The 13,331-nt window shown below is 41.4% G+C and overlaps 1 non-coding gene across 1 annotated transcript; it reads right to left on the reverse strand.

The window, feature by feature from the left end:
* Positions 1-11,627: 11,627 nt before the first annotated feature.
* Positions 11,628-11,732, reverse strand: LOC150039163 (U6 spliceosomal RNA). The gene has a single exon (XR_016534508.1). It is a non-coding gene; the product is annotated as a U6 spliceosomal RNA (small nuclear RNA).
* Between the last annotated feature and the right edge of the window lie 1,599 nt (positions 11,733-13,331).

Raw genomic sequence — 13,331 nt, forward strand, 5'->3', positions numbered from 1 at the left:
AGCCACTGGCTCCTGAGTGCTGGGCCAGATTTGCCCCCTGGCTTACAGGTGACTGCATTCGCACAGTTGGTCCCTGTTGTCTTGGGTGTGGCATGCCGCCTGGTTGTCACAGGGGTCTTTGCCCTCCTCTTGGCTTGAGGTTCTTTAGAGAATCAGCAAACTTCTTCTCAAGTGGTCTTTGCAAGGCACAAAGTAGTGGATGAGATGGGCACCGTGGCTCATGTCTGTAATCCTAGTTACTAAGGAGCCTGAGATCTGAGTATCGAGGTTCAAAGCCAGCCTGGGCACTTAAAAACATGAAACTCTTACCTCCAACTCATCACTAGAAAGGGAAGTGCTGCTGTGTTTCAGGGGTAGGGCGGCAGCCTTGAGTGGAGGAGCGCAGGTATAGGGCCCAGGCCCAGAGTTCAAGTCCCACAAATGGCAAAACAAAAATCCCAAAAACAACAAAAAACAACAACAACAAAAAAGTAGTGGATGAGCTTGGGCTTTAGTCCAAAGGACATGACCCACGCAGGTCAGTTAAACCCCATTCCCTCTAAAAGGCGTAGCTGCCACTCACTCTCCCTGTCACCCAGTGTCCCTGTCACACACTGCCCCTGTCACACACTGCCCCTGCCCATGCAACACTTGAATATCTAGGATTATAGAAATGAGACACTGCACCTGGTACAAATTATAATTCTAATAAAATAATCCAAAATAGAAAACTTGTGATTTGAAAGAGGGATGTTCAGTTACTAATGTGTGTGAGGACAGTCCAAATCCTAAATCAAGAAGTCCAGTTTAACCTGCTTGACCACCTGCATATGGAGTTTACCTTTTGAAAGCTCAGCCCCACTGAAGCTCAGGACTGTTTCCAAAAAGTCCCAAGGCAGAGAGCAGTCCCTGCACAGCTATTAAAATGACTCCTAACTGTATTCACTGAGGGCAGTTACCTTTAATGTGGTTTTGAATCCCTCCTGAATGGCTTGGATTTAATGTAAAAAATAATCCCACCATGCAATCATGACATATCTGATGTCAATTGTGAATATGGAAACTTAGCATGAATTGAGAAGTAGTTGATAAATCCCGAAGGAGTATTTTCAGTAATAACTAGTTTTAATGAAGGTGTAATCCATATTAATTGATTTCAATTATTGAATTATTTTTATGGGAACATTAGTTTACAAATTCTGTATGTATATTTAGAATGGAATTGCTTGTATAAAATCTGTATTTAATGAACTGGGGATTCATCTTTAGTGGAGAGTATAACATTCTACTTGAGATATTAAAGATTCTTCTCCCATAAGAAGTATTTATGCTTTTAAAGCCCATGTATAATTTCTCTCTCTGTGTGTGTGTGTGTGTGTGTGTGTGTGTGTGTGTGTGTGTGTGTGTGTGTGTGTGTAACTTGACCTCTGGGCCTAGGCATTGTTCCTGAGCTCTTCAGCTCAAGGCTACTGCCCCACCCCTTGAGCCACAGCCTTACTTGTAGTTTTCTGATGGTTAATTGAAGGTAAGAGTCTGTCTCATGGACTTTTTAGTGCCAGGGCTAGCTTTGAGGAGCAAACATCAGGAATCAGCCACCTCAGTAGCTAGGATTACAGGAGTTAGCCACTGTGCCTAAATTTTCACCACAAACTGTGGGAGAAAATCCTGACCTCTTCATTTGCCTTCTCTCCCAGCCATGCTTCCAGAATCTTTAGCTCATTATCAACAGCAGGAAAGAATGACAAAGTCTCTGGTGAGTTGCTTTTTATTTCTTACATTGCATTTTATGAATCTAAGGGTGTCCAAGAATTAAAAACATAAAAACAGATTCAGCTTTGGGAACATGTTCATAAGTCAGATAAAGATGGTTTCTGAATTTAGCAGATTATAACATCTTACAGTCTGTCTAAGTTAGTGCAGATTTGCTTCATTTGTTTCTACTTTTTCTAATGTGATAAAAAGTAGTCACACGTGTTATGTGATTCAATGACACCTAGGAAGTAACTTTCCGTGGAAGGTAAATTTTCACTATCAACTTATCAGAAATCTCATCCTCATGCCTGACATTAAACTGTGTTAAGTTCTACTGCAGTTAATGAGCTAATGTGATCAAACACACCTTCAAATATTCTGGAGGAATGAGTTAGTTATTTGTCCTTAAATTACTCTCCATGTAGGCTTTTAAAGTGCTTTGTGGTCTTTGTTTACTTGAAAGTTAAGCTTCCTTTGATATAGTTTATGATGCTTTTAGAAATCACTCTTTCCATTCTCTAGTGATTCATCCAAGATAAGATCTAGTGATTAATTGGAGATAAGAAATCCCACTATCTACTGATTAATTGGAGATGAGTCTAAGCTTCTTTAGTGCCTGGGCTGGCTTTGAAACCATGATCCTCAGATCTCAGCCTACTGAACAGTGAGTATACCATGGCTGAGAATAAATGAAAATTTTATCAAGAAATTTTGATGCACTTTCCAGCTATATTGTATTGTAGCAGGTAGGCAATATTCACAAAACTTCATGCTAGTCTTTCTTTTGTTTAGGAAGGAAATATCAGGCTATCAATGATCAGACTAATCTTTGGAAATTTAATAACAAAATTGATTACAATAGCATGTTTTTGTGGTACTTTTTTTAGCATGTTTTTATTTGGGGACATTAGTGAAAACTTGTAAGGACCAAATCAATCATTACCTACCTTCTCAACTACTGCTGCTCCCTTTAACACTCACCTGGAAGCTATGCTTTCAAAGATCTACTGATGTGGTTTGTATTCCCTATGAAGTCCTGCAGGTTTTGATTGCATATTGTTGGGGTTTTTAGCACTCTTTGCTTCCTGACCAGCAGGAAGGGAAAAGAGAACTCGCCCAGACTAAGATGAGACTGAGAAAGGATTGGGCTGGCTGGCTGCCTTCACCCAGCCCTCCCTTCTCCAGAGGGAAGACACAGACGCATCAGGGAGAATGTCACAGCAGACTCATTTGATGGGAAAAAACCAGGGCCTAAAGTAAGATGCAGGAATCTATTAACATAGAAGTAGGCAGGACGGGGAGGTAGGTGTGGTCAGAGAGGGCAAAGGGGCCAATCCATGGGTTCAAGGTAGCCTTATTTTACATCACAAAACACAGCCAAACCTCCCAACCAGGAGACAGGCAGGTTGGATCACCAAAACCAGGAAGTGAGCAGTGGGCCATGAGGTAGGCCTTTTACCCTTGATGTGAGGTGCCCCACAGCATATGAGGGCACTTTTTTTTCCTTGTCCTGGACTTGAACTCAGGGTCTGAGCACTGTTCTTGGACTTTCTCAAGGCTTGTTCTACCACTTGGGCAACAGCAACACTTTTGGCTTTTTTCTATGTATGTGGTACTGAGGAATCGAACCTGTGTCTTCGTGCATGCTAGGCAAGCACTCTACCACTAGGCTAAACTCCAAGCTGTGAGGGCACCTTGTAATAATAGCTCTAAATGGCTTTTTCAGTGAGGCAGAATATGAACATGTAGGAATTATTATTTGTTTACTTCCTTGTTAGTGAATTTTATCAAAATGAGCTAAAACTACTCTATCAGATACCTACTTACAACTCATGTTGTCATGCCAATTTATTAGCTCCTTAATTTTTTATTTTTCTCTATTACTAGCAGCAGAAATGTATTCTGATGTATTAGGGAAACTTTGTATTTGTAATTATCTCCATAATATTGGGGAAAATGTGTATTTTGAGTTTTCTTTTTCCCACTCTATGGAAAACACAGGAAGCTGGAAATATTTTATGTAAGACAAAAGCATAAATGCAGAAGAATAAAATTCTAGAACTGATGTGCTCATGACTCAGATGTAATTTCTTGAAGGAAATGTCATTGCAGGAGGTGGTGTCATTTGGAGATGTGGCTGTGGACTTCAGTTGTGAGGCGTGGCAGGACCTAAACATTGCTCAGAGGACCCTGTATAGAGATATAATGCTGGAGAACTACAGTAACCTGTTTTTCTTGGGTGAGGAAAAATCACCTGATCTTGAAAGATCAACTGATTTGTTTTTAGTGGATAGGCGAATTTAGTTCTATTAGTTCTGTTTAGATGAAATATTTCTGTCAGTGAGAAGTGTCATTTCTTTCTTTGCTTCTCTCTCTCTCTCCCTCCCTCTCTCTCTCTCTGTCTCTCTCTCTCTGTCTCTCTCTCTGTCTCTCTGTCTCTGTCTCTGTCTCTGTCTCTGTCTCTGTCTCTCTCTCTCTCTCTCTCTCTCAATCTCTCTCTCTCTCTCTCTCTCTCTCTCTAGGACTGGGAACAGTTCCCGAGCTCTTCAGCTGGAAGCTAGTTCTCTGCCACTTTTAGCCATACCATCAGTTTTTGTTTTCTTGTGGTTAATTGGAGTCTCAGACTTTCGTGCCTGCACTGGCTTTGCACTGGCTTTGAACTGCAATCCTCTGATCTCAGCCTCCTGAGTAACTGAGATTACAGGTATGTGCCACCTAGCAGTATTGTTTCCTTCTTTTTTATTTACATTTTTCCACTCATGGGGCTTGACCTCAGGGCCTGAGCATTGTCCTTGGGCTTTTGCGCAAGGCTAGCACTCTACCCCCTGAACTGCAGCACTTGTCCCACTCTTATGTGGTATCAAGGAATAAAACCCAGGTCTTTGTGCATGCTAAGTAAGCACTCTACCACTGGGCCAACTTCCCAGCAAAGTATTGTTTTCTTCTAAGAAAAACTTCAACTTGATTATGTAAATTTTTTTGTGGGTTAAGGGGCTTGAACTCTGGGCCTGGGCACTGTCCCTAATATCTTCAACTCGAGGGTACCACCCTATCCCTGGGCGTAGGCACTGTTCCTGAGCTCTACAGAGCAAGGCTATCACCCTACCCTTGAGCCACAGTGCCCCTTCCCATTTTATACTGATTTATTCTCATTATTTAAGCAGACAAATCAGTAGTTTGACTAACATCTGAACTATGTTTCCTAGTAAGAGGTGATTAATGTAATTGGATATATAATCTAGAGTGAATGCATATGACTGACTATTGGAAGTATGGTCTAAGAATCACTAGTTCAAGCATGTATTCATAAGCCAAACCTGGCACTGGTGCATTGGTTTATGCTTGCAATCCTACCTACTCAGGAGGCTGAACTCTAACTACAATTAAGCCCTCAAGAACTGGAATTGGAACATGGACTCAAATTGGCAGAATGCTAGCCTGGAGTTAAAGCTGTGTTTCAGACACACAATGGGAAAAATGTAAAACTGGGGAAAAGTCAATCATGGAGCCAGTGAGAAATGAGAAACCTGTAGGAGCAACCTTGTGAACAGGATGTGTTGAAACCTTACAACACAGATGACATACCATGACCAATAATTCTCCAGTATGCCTTATCAACAGGGCATTCTTTTTCTAAACCTATATTGATTATAAAGCTGGAGCAGAGTGCAGAACCATGGATATGAGAAGTATCAGAAAAGAATTTTACAGGGGAGTTACTGCATTTTGTATAGTGATGGTAGAGCCAGAACACAGTAAATAAATACATCTTGAGCAGTATGAAGCAATACTATTCCTAGTTCTCCTAAGTAGAAGATCCTTTCTTTTTCTCAAAGATTTATGAATCAAAAATTGATAAGGAGACACTGAATTTTTTTTGCCAGTCTTGGGCTTAAGCTCAGGGCCTGAGCACTGTCCTTGGACTTTCTCAAGGATAGAGCTCTACCACTTGAGCCTCGGCACCACTTCTGGCATATTTTTCTAAGTATGTGGTACCAAGGAATCGAACCTGGGACTTCGTGCATGCTAGGCAAGCACTTTAACAACTAGGCCAAACTCACGGCGAGACACTGAATTTTGTGTGGCAGTAGAGTTAGAAATTCTCTTTATCTTTGTGGAAATCATTCTGCAGCAAAAAATTTACAGATATAGAAAATGAGATTTTATTTTCTTTTTAATTAGGATAACACAGGTATATCATAAAAAGGAATATACCTGTGCTGGTGTCCTAGATGAAGAAAATGGCTTAACAGTGGTGGGCAGAGACTGTGAATCAAAATCAAAGATTTTAGTTTATAGTGGATGATTGACAAGTCCTGAGCTGGAGTATCTTTTGTCTTTCATGGTTCTGATGTTCAGAACTGTCAGAAGAGCGATTTGGACTTAGACTTTGTCTAAGATTGATAGAAATGAACTTTAAAATTCCCACAGATACATGAAGAAATTGATAGTGAGAAGTTAGTACTGAAGAGATTCATGTATAAATCTTTACTCTCAGAAACCATTACCACTTAGGTAAAAGGCAAGGAGATGCATAAAATACTCCAGTGGTATCTGAATCTAGAAAATATTCCTGTTCTTCACTTAATGGTTGAGAAGGAAAGCAGCAATGTCTACATATTTCAAGAAAATAAAGGAAACAGCTCATTCTCCCATGGTAAACCAAAATAATATTTGAAAAACACAACCATAAGGATACTATAGGTAGATGGTAAGTACTCATTCTAAAACTCTACCAACACATTGTGGAATTATTTGTGTTGTTTTAAAGTCCTAACAGTTTGGGTGGGAGAAAATGTCTGCCATGGCTTGGCACAGTAGCTCACACCTAGAATCCTATCTACTCCAGAGACTGATGTCTGAGGATCATAGTTCAAAGCCAGCCTGGGCACTAAAAACCCTGAGACTCTTATACCCCAACTAACCACTATAAAACAGGATGTGGCACTGTTTCTCCGTGGGTATGGTGATAGATTGAGCTGAAGACACCAGGGACAGTGCCCAGGCCCAGACTTCAAGCCCCATAACCAACAACAACAACAAAAAAACCAGGTGCGATGTCTCACACCTATAAACCTACTGAGGAGGCTGAGGTCTGAGGATCAAGTTTCAAAGGCAGCCCAGGAACAAAAGGACCTGAGATTCTTATCTCCAATTAGACTGGAAAAAATAGGCAGTGGGGCTTGGCTCAAGGTTAGCGTAGTAGCCTTGAGCTGAAGAGCTCAGGGAGAACACCCACACCAAGTTCAATCTCCAGAACCTACAGTAAATAAATAAATAAGTAAATAGAGGAAAAAGAAATTTAAAGAAAGCAAATGTGTTTACATAAAAGAAAATTGGAATCTTATTTATCTTTTTGTCTTTTTTTCCATTGTAACTCATTTAGATATGCAAGAAATGGAGGACATATTTACAGCCTGCCAAGAAAATTCAGTTGGATGTATATGTAAAGTAGCAGTCACCAATAGTTATACAGTGGAAGAAATAGGGAGATTAGTGAGAACATTTGATTTGAGTTCAAAACATAAGGCAGAGCTGAGTAGGAATAATCTGGATTCCTTAGTGATGAAGACTGAAGATCCAGTGAGTGTCAGAACACGCTCCTTTACAGTGAGCCTGATGACATACGTGCTGCATCTAGGCCAGGAGTGCCTCCTGTAGTTGAAGAATCCTTCAGATATTCAAAGCATTTTAGACCAAAATTTGAGTGTTCTGATGAGCTGAAGTATTTTGAATATGTGAAGAAGGGAAGGTATTAAACTCAGAGAGCATATTTTTAAGCAGGTTTGGGTTTTTGTGGGAGACTCTGACAATAACCATAACCAGCATAGAGACAACTCTATTGTGAGTCTACTCACAATACCCAAGCAGTAGTTCAGAGAGGGAAGAAAACAACTGGATGTGGAAAAACATACTCCCAGAAATCAGCTCTTAGGACACACTGGAGAATTCATACAAAAAAGAAACCATATGAATGCAACAAATGTGGAAATTCTTTCACCCAGAAGGTAGGCCTTAATAATCATTGGAGAACACATACAGGAGAGAAACTTTATGAATGTAATGAATGTGGAAAATCCTTCTCCCTGAAGGCATACCTTACACCCCATCACACAATACACACAGGAGAGAAATCATATACATGTAACAGGTGTGGAATGTTTTTCACCAGGAAAATAGACCTTACTCTCCATCAGAGAACATACTCAGGAGAGAAACCGTATGAATGTAATGAATGTGGAAAGTCATTCTCCTGGAAGACAAACCTTACTAATCATCAGACAACACACACAGAAGAGAAACCATATGAATTTAAGAAGTGTCAAAAGGCTTTCAGAATGAAGTCATACCTTATTTTGCATTAGAGAACACACTCAGGAGAGAAACTTCATCAATGTAACAGGTGTGGAAAGTCTTTCAGAAGGAAGTCATACCTCCCTTTGCATCAGAGAACACACACAGGAGAGAAACATTCTCAATGTAACAGGTGAGGAGTCTTTCACCTGGAAAATAATCCTTAATAATCACAACAAACATAAGACAGAAACTTTATGCATTTTAATTAATGTGAAGTGTTTTTTACCCGGAAGGCAAACCTTACTAATCCTCAGAGTACACACACAGGAGAGGAAACATGTAATTAATGTAGAAAACTTTTCACCCAGAAGGTAGACCTTGCCATCCATCAGAAGAGACAAACAAAAGAACCTTATGAATTTCATGAATGTGGAAACTCTTTCATCTACAGGAAGTCCTTACTAATCATCAGAGATGACATACAAGAGAGAAACCATATGAATGTAACTAATGTGAAATGTCCTTCACATAGATATGACACCTAAGCAACCATAAAAGAAGTCTCAACAATGAAAAACCTTAAGACTAATAAAATATGTGAAGTCCTTCTTCAAAAAAGCTCAGTTTCCATCAGGGTACCCACACAGAGTGAAGGCTTATGAATGCAGATAATATGTAGTCTTTCACTCAGAAGGCACAGCTCAGGGTTCCACATGACAGAAATCCTATGAATGAAACAAATGTGGAAACTTGTTGCTTTTGTTTTTATTTTTTACTTTACTTGTCGGCTAGTTAATTAGATGTAAGAGTAGTTAATTTCTGGGATTTAATTGGATATAAGTGTCTCTTGGACTTTTTGTGCCAGGGCTGGCTTTGAATCGTGATCCTCAGATCTCAGCCTCCTGAGTAGCTAGGATTCCAGGCTTGAGCGACCAGCACCCGTGAAATGTTTTCAAGAAATCATACCTCAGTTTGCAGAAGGAAACACACAGGAGAGAAATTGTTTGAATGGAACAACTGTGGAATGTCCTTTACTAAGAATTCTTGGCTTTGTACTTATAAAACACACAAGAGAGAGAAATCTCATTACTATAACAATGGAGTAAAATCTTTTGTCTGGAAGGCACACCCCAGTATTTATCAGAGAAGAGATTCACTAGAAGAAAAGTAGCAAACAGAACAAATATTCAATGACTTTTAATCAGCCAAGAACGTGGAAAGCATCCATTTCCACTACTCCTCTAAAATCTCCCATTGTAGGTCCATGCATTATAGAAATGACATACTACATAGAGTTTAATTTTGAATGGAAGCTGAAATTTCATGCTTATTATAAAATTTGCACAAAATTCAAATCTATCTTAACACCTTTTTGGGGGGCGTCATGAGGATTGAAATCTGGGCTTGGGCACTGTCCCTGAGCTCTTCACCTCAATGATACCACCCTGCCCCGTGAACCACAACCCCACTTCCCTTTTTTCTAGTGTTTAGTTGGAGATAACAGTCTCTTGGTCTTCAGTTGTCCTAACTGCCCAGGGGGGCTGTGAAGGTCAGTCCTCAGATCTCAGCCTCCTGATTTGCTAGGATTACAGTTTTTCTGAGTTATAGTATGACACCAGTGTGGATGATGTAAAGTGCCTGTGCTTTCTCCCTGTTCTGGAGGTTTAATGGAAAGTTCTCAGGAGGATGAGTATCTATGTGCCTTCACTACTTTCCCTTTCTCCATCTCTCTGAAGATAGCTATACCACACAATTAAGAATTGCTTTTGTTAAACTTAATACGGGTAGTAATGGAAAAAATGAGGGAGTAAAGGAAGTTACAAGATGGTTGGACCAGTCCTGGTGGGTCACATCTGGAATCCTAACTACTCAGGAGGCTGACTTCTGAAGATCAAGGTTCAAGTCCAGCCCACGCACAAAAGGACCTGAGACTTTTTTTAACCTTATTTTTTTATTGTCGCGGTAATGGATAGTGGGGTTACAGTTACATTCACCATGTAGTAGGGGCATTAATTCTCACACATTGACACTCTGAGAAAACTGAAAGTGGGGCTTAGCTCAAGGGTAGGGTGGTAGCCTTGAGTTGAAGAACTCAGGGACAACATCCAGGGTGAGTTTAAGCCCCATGACCCACAAAGAATAAAAAAGAAGCTAATAGTAGAAGTAGCCTTGAGTCAAGTGCTGTTGGCTCATGCCTGTAATCTTAGCTACTCAGAAGACTGAGAGCCGACAATCAGGGTTCAAAGCCAGCCTCAGCACTAAAGACATCCAGGTCCTGGCATTTAGGAACAAGGGGCAAGGCAAAAGACCTTGGACCTTCCCATGGGCATTGAACCATGAAGCATCCCAAGCCCAGACAAGCCGAAAGCAGTTGCTAGGGTCAGTCCCCATCCTATTTTGTCTCCCACCTTTTGCTGACCATCGCTTATCCTGTTCCTAGAGTGATATGGGATGGCTCTCCTGATGACTGACCTGTCCTATTAGGAAATTCATTTATTAAATAAATCAAAATTTTTAAATTATTTTTTGCCAGTCCTGAGTATTGAACTTAGGGCCTGAGCACTATCCGTGGGCTTTCTCAAGGCTAGAGCTCTACCATTTGAGCCACAGCACCACTTCTGGCTTTTTTTCTATGTATGTGGTACTGAGGAATTGAACCCAGGCCTTCATTTGTAGTAGGCAAGACTCTACCTCTAGGCCAAACTACTGGCCTTGCCTTTTCTTTAACAATTTCTTCAGCTAACTACAGAGTAGCTTGGTTTTCAGTGTGAGCCACCACGCCTGGCTGGGATAGATCTCTTGTCTGCCTCATATCTGAGATCCTATGCTTCTATCACAAAGGCTTATTATGATTTTTTTGTCATGTGTGGGACTTGACTCTGGGCCTGGTCGCAGTCCCTGAGCTCTTCAACACAAGGAGATCACCCTACCCTTGAGCCACAGCACCACCTCTGCATTTCTAGTGGTTAATTGGAGATAAGAGTCTCATGATCTTTAGTGCCCAGGCTGGCTTTGAACTATGATCGTCAGATCTCAGCCTGGTGATTAGTGAGAACTACAGGTGTGAACGATCAGGCCCAGCTTATTATGATTTTTGATGATCCTTTACACACAACATGATCATGAAATATTGGGGAAGAAACTTTCATACATGGTATTCAGTCCTCGAGTACATGATTGCTCATTGGTCTTTTTGTGAACCTGAGCTATTTCCACATGAAAATGGAGGTCATAGAGCATATTTGAATATATCGACTTGAACTGGACACCAAATATAATTATACAAACTAATAATTTCCTTCCTTAAGAGAAAATTCTTTATAGGCAAGGAGACAAGGCAAAAACAGGGATGCTTTCAAGACTATCTGTGCAGTGTAATTTTCATTGTTCAAGGTAACATTTTGGATATATTTTTAAAATATATTTTATTGTAATTAATAGAAGGATTACATTGTATTTACCAGGTGGAACGTGGATTACTTCATAAACATTGCTACCGCTACCGTTTCTTATGTTTTTGTCACCATTTCCCACCCCACCCTCCCAATCATCTTGTTTCCCCCTTCCCTATCCTATTTCAAATAAACAAAAATATATAGAAAAATATGGAATGCCTCACAAATTTGTGTGTTATCCACACACAGGGGCCATACCAATCGTCTCTGTATCGTTCATCTGGGATATATTTATTCCTAAGTGTTTTACTGTTTATACTAGGGTAAACAGATTTGATTCTGCCATTATTTCTAAATTGCAAATTTCTCACATATGTATGTCCACTTAACTTTTATCCAATTAGTATATCCTGTTACTTCACACTGCATTGTTATTGACAAAAAATTTCTAAATCAATGATAAGGTTAACTTTGGGAGCCACTGGCAGCTACATGTCATCCTAGCTCCTCAGGGTGTTAGGTGCTTAGGTTACACCATGGCAGAGGCAGAGGCTGCTGGAGCACATTCTCCAGCAAGGCCCCACAGGCCCCAAGTTTCCACTGAGTCAGCGCTGTGGGGCGAGTCCCAGCCCCAATACCAGTGATGGGCACCGTGAAGCCAACAGGCTTGTGGCGCCCTCTTACACACTTGCTAGCAAACACCTGTATCCATGGAGATCCATGGAGCTTTCCAGTTTTTCTGGTGGAATCTGGTAGTTCCAACATCAGATCTCCCACTCCAGCCTCAATGATGCCTCCCGCTCCACCTGCCCTACCCACAGGGTGGTGAGAAAGTGGCAGGGGTGGATTGGGTGGCCATCTACTGTTGTGTACTGGGAGCTGGTAAGCAGGGTTCACGTAGCCTGGGTCCATTGGGACACAGGATGGGATCCCGGCCTCCTCTGTTGTTTCTATGGCAGCAAATCCAGCTCCTCTGGCTTTGCAGATAGTGCTGGAGCCTCGCTGGTACACTGTTCTCCAGGTCTGGGGCTTCTCACATACTTTGTCCTGAGACTCAGGACACCAAGACATGCTTTGACCCCCGCACCTCAGTATTCTCGGCCCTGAAAAGGGGTCCACGCTTTGACCACTGCACACTATTCCACCTACAGCCCATAGGTTTCTTCCTTTCAAAGATGCTAGCTCTTGTGTGCTCACACCTATGTGTAAACCTGAATGCAGTCAGTGCCCACTGCCCTGTGACACATGTCTGCCTTGCCTACCAGCATCGTGGGGAGAAAACATTCCTGGGGATGACACAAAAGTTATTCAAGCCTGGCAGTGATGGCACCTGCCTGTAATCCTAGCTGCTAGGAGACTTCAAATCTGAGATGTGGCATGAGAGTACTTGAGACTTTTTTTTTTATTTTGCTAGCTCTGTGGTTTGAACTTAAAGCCTGAGCACAGGACTTGGGCTGTTCCCTTAGCTCTTTAGCTCAAGGCTACTGTCCTACCCCTGGAAACACAGCCCCATTTCCCATTTTCTAGTGATTAACTGGAGTTAAGAGTCTCTCCTTCTTGGGCCAGGAGTTTGGCTTTGAGGTAAGATGCTTGCCAAGCATGCACGAAGACCCAGGTTCTATTCCTTGGTTCCACATATATAGAAAAATGCCAAAATGGTGCTATGGCTGCAGTGGTAGAGCTTTAGCCTTGCGAAAGCCCAAGAACAGTGCTCAGGCCTGGAGTTTCAAGGCTCAGGACTGCCCCCGCCAAAAAAAAAAGGATCTGGCTAGTAGCTAGGATTACAAGTGTCAACCACTGTTCCCAGTGCCATTTTATTTTTATCATAGGAACACTTCTGGCAGACTTGAGTGGCTTATGCCTATAATCCTCTGCTTAGGAGACTGAGATCTGAGGATCAGGATTCGA

This window comes from Megascapheus bottae, unplaced genomic scaffold, assembly GCF_031878675.1.
Source record: "Megascapheus bottae isolate mThoBot1 unplaced genomic scaffold, mThoBot2.hap1 HAP1_SCAFFOLD_37, whole genome shotgun sequence".
NCBI lineage: Eukaryota > Metazoa > Chordata > Mammalia > Rodentia > Geomyidae > Megascapheus > Megascapheus bottae.